The sequence below is a fragment of the Caloenas nicobarica genome, chromosome 12 (genome assembly GCF_036013445.1).
Source record: "Caloenas nicobarica isolate bCalNic1 chromosome 12, bCalNic1.hap1, whole genome shotgun sequence".
Lineage (NCBI taxonomy): Eukaryota > Metazoa > Chordata > Aves > Columbiformes > Columbidae > Caloenas > Caloenas nicobarica.
The window spans coordinates 20,993,206-21,000,044 of NC_088256.1; the positions used below are offsets into that span (position 1 = coordinate 20,993,206).

The 6,839-nt window shown below is 48.4% G+C and overlaps 1 protein-coding gene across 1 annotated transcript in view; it reads right to left on the reverse strand.

The window, feature by feature from the left end:
• Positions 1 to 5,718, reverse strand: part of AMOT (angiomotin) — a 51,517-nt gene extending 45,799 nt beyond the window's left edge. Inside the window, exon 1 of the mRNA XM_065643339.1 lies at positions 5,677 to 5,718. The gene's annotated coding sequence lies outside the window, so the exon portion shown is untranslated. The remainder of the gene's footprint in view (positions 1 to 5,676) is intronic.
• Positions 5,719 to 6,839: the final 1,121 nt, after the last annotated feature.

Below are 6,839 nucleotides of genomic sequence, written 5' to 3' on the forward strand. Positions count from 1 at the left end.
GAGCTGCTCACGGCAAAGCACGACCCACCCCACAACCACCACCGACCACCCCCAGGTGCCACGGGAGGCTCCAGCACACCTTCTTCCTTCACTTAAAATAAGCACCTCACATAACCACTACTCTACTAGGACAAGATTTTAAGGCTTTGAGAACTCTGTTTCCACAGGCCTTTTTATTTTGTTCTCATTTTTTTGGTTTGTTCACAACTTTTTCTTGTCTGGTCCTATTCATTCACCTGTTCTTACCCGTTCTCACCTGTTCATTCCTCATTCACTAATCTCTCACTTACATCAAATGTCTGGTTTGCCCTGAATGGCCATTTATACATAGGTAAGTTTCAAATATATTCTTACTTCAAAAATTATATCCAAGTGCCTAGGTAAACACAAATTTCATCAATCCTGAAAAACTCCCTTCACTTACAAGCATAGTAGGCAAGTGAGACAAATATTATATCGCATATTTGAAAATGAATTGCTCCTAGGAGCTCCTTTACATTATTACCCGAACTTATTGAGGTTTTTTCCTCCTGTCTTGAAGATTACATTTCAAGGTTAACCTGGAGAGCCAAGTGATGCGCAAGATTTGGACATCGCTGACGTGAGAGTTCTCTCTCTCATCACAGTATTTTCAGGGGGATGCAATTTCAGCATCAGATCTGGCCAAAGCGTGAACCAAATCCTTTTGCAGAAGCTGAAGGTACGGCTGTGGCGTGGGGGCTGCAGCGTGCGATTCTGCATTCCAGAGCTGTTTGGGAATACGCGCTCCCCGGGTCTCAAGGGTTTAACAACTGAGAAGCTCTTGCAGCCAAACCGGACTCACTGTGCCTGGCTCCTTCCGAAAGACAGCGATTTAAAACCCACAATGTGATGATGCCACATATGGGGCACATACGGAGAGATGGGGCAAAAAGGCAGATGAAAGTGCAATCTAGAAAGTAACTACTCATCAAAAAGTAAGACAAGCAAAGAATTCCTGAGAGCAGAAAATGAGCTTACAGAAAGCAGTCGTGGCCCAGATTCAACACAATGGACTAAATCTTTTTGAGAAATCCTCCAGTGCTTCCTGAAACTTTATAACCCTAGCAATAGGCAATTTGGAACACTTCTATGAAGAACCAAGAGATCTAAGTCCTCTCGTGTGTTTCCGTGGACAGAAGAGGAGAAAGAGAGGCTCCAACCTTATTGCCAATCCCCAAGAATGGCTGTTCTCACACTATTATAAACATTTGGTCTCCATGGAAGGGGGATACCTAGCAGCAAACATTGGCAACCAAGAACATTCCACTCCCACTATATCGTCCACAATAGCGAAGAAGAAACAAATAATAATAATAGTAAAAAAATTTAAAAGGCTGTTCCAATTAGGAAAACTTTGAGAAGACTTCTTCCAAAGTGAGTGTCTGAAAATACCTTGAAATATGGAAATGTGCAACAACAGCGAGATGGGAGAAAGCAGACATCTTACTTTATTCTGAAAGCATTTACACTTCACTCCAAACCAGGAACATCCAATTATCCAAGAACAAGGCCACAGTTTTCTTTTTAATTCAGAACTGAACCTGACACACACTATATTCTGCATTGAGCAGAGAATTTCGTAATTTACAGGTGTTAGGAGCCAGGTTTCAGTTTAATAGAAACTCTTACTATGTAGGAACTTTCTTATATTGGGCTTTGTCTTTCTGTCGGGTTACAGTTCTGCAGCTCTTTAAAAGCTGTCAGTAAGAATGAAGCAAGAACTGCAAAAGGGCTTTCTGCCCCAAGAGAGGCATGAACAGATGAATTCATTCACAGCTAAAAGTATTTATACATTAACACACACTTGGACTGTTGATAATTCTAGAATTAGAGACTTATCTCTGTATATACATTAATACAGCAACAGCCTAAACCAACATCGGATTTTGCTCCATGTTAAGAAAATAAAGCCTTTAACAAGTTGAAATTTTACTTCAGCTGTTCATTCACTGTAGTAACAGTGAGCCCTTGCCAGGGACCAAGACGTCGTTGTGCTGGGTGCTATAGACAGTGAAATGGCGCAAGTTGTTCCATCAAAAACACCCCACCACCAGCACCATCACCACCACCCCCCCAAAAAAATCACATTACACTCAACTGGAGACAAAAGAAGGGACAGAAGAGGGAGAAGAGTTTATATTTTGAAAACTTGGGGGTTGCAAACTCTCAGTTTCACTGTCATGGTTAGGAAAACGTGGCAGGAAAGTAATGCAATTTTATGTCTAAATAAACGAAAAGATTGGTCAGTCTGCTGATGATAGGCAGGATAAAGAGAACAAGAGAACTATTAAATTATCTCCACGTCTGGGATTCTTGCTATTCTTTTGCAAAGTGAATGGCTTATGCTAATCAGGATGCATCTGAAATGCATCATTCAAGCCTTCTTGTACAAATATAGTTCTTATTTATCTAGAAAGATCCCCACCAGCTGGCAATGTTTGCATACAATGTTAAACCCAACTTCAAGAGCCCATGCATTATGAGTCATTTCACATTTAAAAACATTAGTTCTCTTAGCTGTTCTTGAAGATGGTGTACCCCATGAGAAGAATTTTAGTGGAATTCAACACTAATACACTATTTTACCATCCTACTTCCTCGAGCACAAAGAAGTTACAAGTTTCTGTTGTCTGGGTTTTTTTCTCCGAACGGTGCACTGCCTACAGAACATCTTTGGAGAAGGGACACAAGGATTTGCTCCAATCCTTTCTATATGAATCAAATATTTATGCTATACCCTCTTCAGGCACTTTCATCTGCTAACCTATGGAATGTGATCTCCTGACCTTAACACTCAAGCACGTCTAAATCAGCTGCCCTTTGAGCTGTATTACAGACTACAGAGAATTTTTAATCATTTGTATTGCGGGCATATGAAAACCTTGCAGCCCAGCTGTGGCATTCTGCACTCCAAAGCGCACTTTAGTCCAAAGTCGCTGAAAAAGCAATACTTTGATTCTCCCGTGTTTACAGCACAGCCTTGGTGTCACCATAAACTGGTAGGATGATGAATCACACTAGCAGTATATTAACATGCCATTACAATTTAAATATGTGTCGTGCCAAACAATACCAAAATCACAAGATGCCAGCACCAGTGCAATTCCCCGTCCCCCTGCACGGCCCAGCTCCCTGTCTGCCTCCGGCCCCCCGCCCAGGACAGGCAGCACTGGCTGCAAAACATCTCCAGAATCAGACAAGGAGCTTGGGCGAAGACCAGGTGCCCCTTGCCCTCCTCCTGGAAATCCTACCCTGTCCTCGAGAAAGCACTAGAGCAGAAACTGATCATCCTGGGTTGTGTTTGTGGCTCCCAGGAATGTTTTAAGGACAGGGGTTATGTTGCAAATAAACGTCCTGGAGAAAAAGAGGGAGACCAAGTGCCCCAGATGAACATGCAGCTTCAACTATGGGACAAATTTTTCCAGCGTCAGCTTATTGCCCTGCTCCTAGGAGGAGCAGGCACTGAGGTAACCCTGATTAAAGCCTGACCCAAAGATTTAACAGGGTAGGGTTCACGTTTTGTATCAGGGCTGAAAAACCAATGTAACGCTGTAACTCACACAGGAGCAGCACAAGCTCAAGAGGATGGCTCTTGTGTTCCCACCCTGATTTGGCAGAAAGGTTCAGCCCCCAGAAAAAGCCAAGGGGAGCAGAAAAAAATGAGAAAGCAGCCAAAACCTGTGCCATGTCCTGTGCCCCAAGGTGGATCCTGGTCAGTCACCTGTCTTGTCTTTTTTTTTCTCCTCCCATAGAAATCCCTCCAGTGGAGAGGAAGGGAGAGAGGGTAAAAAAAAAAAAAAGAAAAAGAAAGAAAAAAAGAGGCACAGAGACCAGAGCAGACCAACATTTAGCATTTCCTGTATCATCTACAGAAGAACCCACGCAGTGGGAAAGAGCGTGATGTCAAGGCTGGTTTCAGCACATAAACTGCCCCATCCTCCTGCTGGGGGATGCTGTGTGTTTCCACAGGGAACAATATAATCCTCCCTGCAAAGAGGAGTCTACCAGCCACACCAATCCCACAGGTCCTTCCCTTGCACAAAAGGCTGGTAGCAATGAAACTCTGGGCGTGGGAAGTGAGTACAGAGCTGGGGGAGAAGGAAAATCAGAAATTTGCAGCGGTATTATCACTTGCAAACCAGCACACATCCAGCACTTGGACCCCAGAGAACGGAGTATGCTACAAAATATGCTTCCCTGCACAGAGACTGGGCCTCCGTCCAGTTATTACATGCACATGTCCCTGCTGCGTTTTCAGTCTTTAAAAAAAACCTCCAAACAAAGAAAACATATCCTCACACTCACTCTGTACAGTGCCAAGCATGTGCCTCGCCATGTTCAATAATCTGGTAAGGCGTGTTAATTACGGGTTCAACACTTACACCTTGTGACACAGTAGTAAAGCACTTAATGTAAAACAAATTCCAGGGTGAAACAAGAAATCTCCAGTGATTGTGGAAGCCCTGTTTGCACACGTGCATATATAAATGCACATACGTGCTTCTCTGTGAAGCATGACGAGCAAAGACAATCTTGACACGTGGATTACAAGCACAATGACCGTGATTATTCTCTGAAAAGAGCACCACAAGAAACGCGGCTGCTTTCAAACACAGCCTGACACAAACCCACTTCACCGACTTCCACCGTGTTTTACTTTATCCAATTACACACAAGTACATCACTATTAATTTTGGCTGTTTACTGCTAATGGTGAAATGGGTGGACAAGTGTGTTCTTCTGCAAGAATTCTGCAACATGAAGAGTAACTTTTACAGAAGAGAGAAGCGATGGGCAAAAGCTGACAGAGAGCCAGGCCAAGTCCCAGGTTCAGGCTGCAGGAATGAATGCCCCTGCCCCATGAGCATGTCTCTTACCTACTGATCTGCTGAAGACAAAAGGGTTTTCTTCTTTTCAGAAACTGGACACTTGTAGCTCGTTGGGTCAGCCACACAAAGCTTCCCTGCTGCCAAAGGTATTTTTTTCCCCTCGGGTTTTTGTTGTTGTTGTTTGGTTTTTTACCCCAGAGAGTAAAGGGCAGAGCAGAGGATTCAGCAGGGGCAAAGGGTGGAATTCGAGACTCAACAGGCAAACTGCAGAGCTCCCTCCAAAAGATGTTGTATTTCAAGGCGCTTTCACTTGCAAATCCTCCTTCATCCTCAGTGTCAATAAAACGGGAGGGGAGGAAGTAAACTTTTTTTAACTCCACAGGAAGGGGAACGCGATATCAACTGGATTTGTGGCTCAATTCTTTTTTCATTTATTAAAAATAAACATACTTTCAGACAGAAAATCAAGATAGAGGGGTAAAAATCCAAGAGAGTCTGCCAGGACCTGCCTGCAGTCCGTGGAAGGAGGATAGCGGTATCTCAAGAATGGCAGAACAAACGTTAAAAAAAGAAGGCAAGTCTGCGTCCCGGTGGCGGTGGCCGGCGCAGGCTCCGCTGTCAGTGGCAGCAGCGCCCGCGGCCCCGGCAGGGACGGGCGGCCCGCAGCATCGCGGCCGGGGAGGCTGCTCCGCGCTGCTCCGCGCCTCCTTCTCCGCGGTTACCTGTGCGCAGCGGGGCGAGCACGGAGGAGCCGCAGGGCCGGACGCGGGGCTGTAGCGGCGGCGTCCCCGGCACGCACTCCCCCCCGCAGCAGCAGCAGCCTCACCCGCGCAGCTCCGCACCCTCCTCCGCCTCCTTCCGCCTGGCTCTCCGGCTGCCGCCCCGCGGGCCGGCCAGGGCGGGCAGGAAACACCGCCCCGGCCCCGCCCGCCGGCCCCGCCCCGCCCGTTGCTCCGCGGGGCCGCCCCGGCCGCTATTGTGCGCGGGGAAGCCGGTGCCGTCCCGGGGGGGCAGCGCTCGGCGCCTCCGCTGAGCGGCGGCCGGAGGTGCCAGCCTGTTGGACAGCAGCGTAGGGGAAAGGGAGCTGGGGGACAGCAGGGTGAGCATGAGCCAGCACCGGGCCCTTGTGGCCAGGAAGGCCAATGGGACCTGGGGGGGATTAGAACGGGGGTGGTCAGTAGGTCAGAGAGGTTCTCCTGCCCCTCTGCTCTGCCCTGGTGAGGCCACATCTGGAATATTGTGTCCAGTTGTGGGCCCCTCAGCTCCAGAAGGACAGGGAACTGCTGGAGAGAGTCCAGCGCAGCCACGGAGATGCTGGAGGGAGTGGAGCATCTCCCGTGTGAGGAAAGGCTGAGGAGCTGGGGCTCTGGAGCTGGAGAAGAGGAGACTGAGGGGTGACCTCATTCATGGTGATCAATATGGAAAGGGTGTCAGGAGGATGGAGCCAGGCTCTTCTGGGTGACAACCAGTGATAGTACAAGGGGCAATGGGCTCAAACTGGAACACAGGAGGTTCCACCTAAATATGAGAAGAAACTTCTTCCCAGTGAGGGTGGCAGAGCCTGGCCCAGGCTGCCCAGGGAGGTTGTGGAGTCTCCTTCTCTGCAGACATTCCAACCCGCCTGGACACCTTCTGTGTAACCTCATCTGGGTGTTCCTGCTCCGGCAGGGGGATTGGGCTGGATGAGCTTTCAAGGTCCCTTCCAATCCCTGACATTCTGTAATTTTGCCCCCGCCACTCCGAGCTCCGGGCAGCCACTGCGCGCAGCAGACGGGCTCGGGAAGCGGCGGAGCTCCGGGCTGGCCGAGACGGGGAGCGCATCCCGGTCTGCCCTGCTCAGCCCTGCAGGAGCCCGCAGCTCAGCACAGAGGGGCCGGGGGGACTTTGTATGACCAGTCACTTGGCCACCTGCATTCACAGGAGTCAGCCCCGAGGTCTCAGACCTGTCCCAGTAAGTCACTGGAGTTACATGGATTTACACCAGTGTAC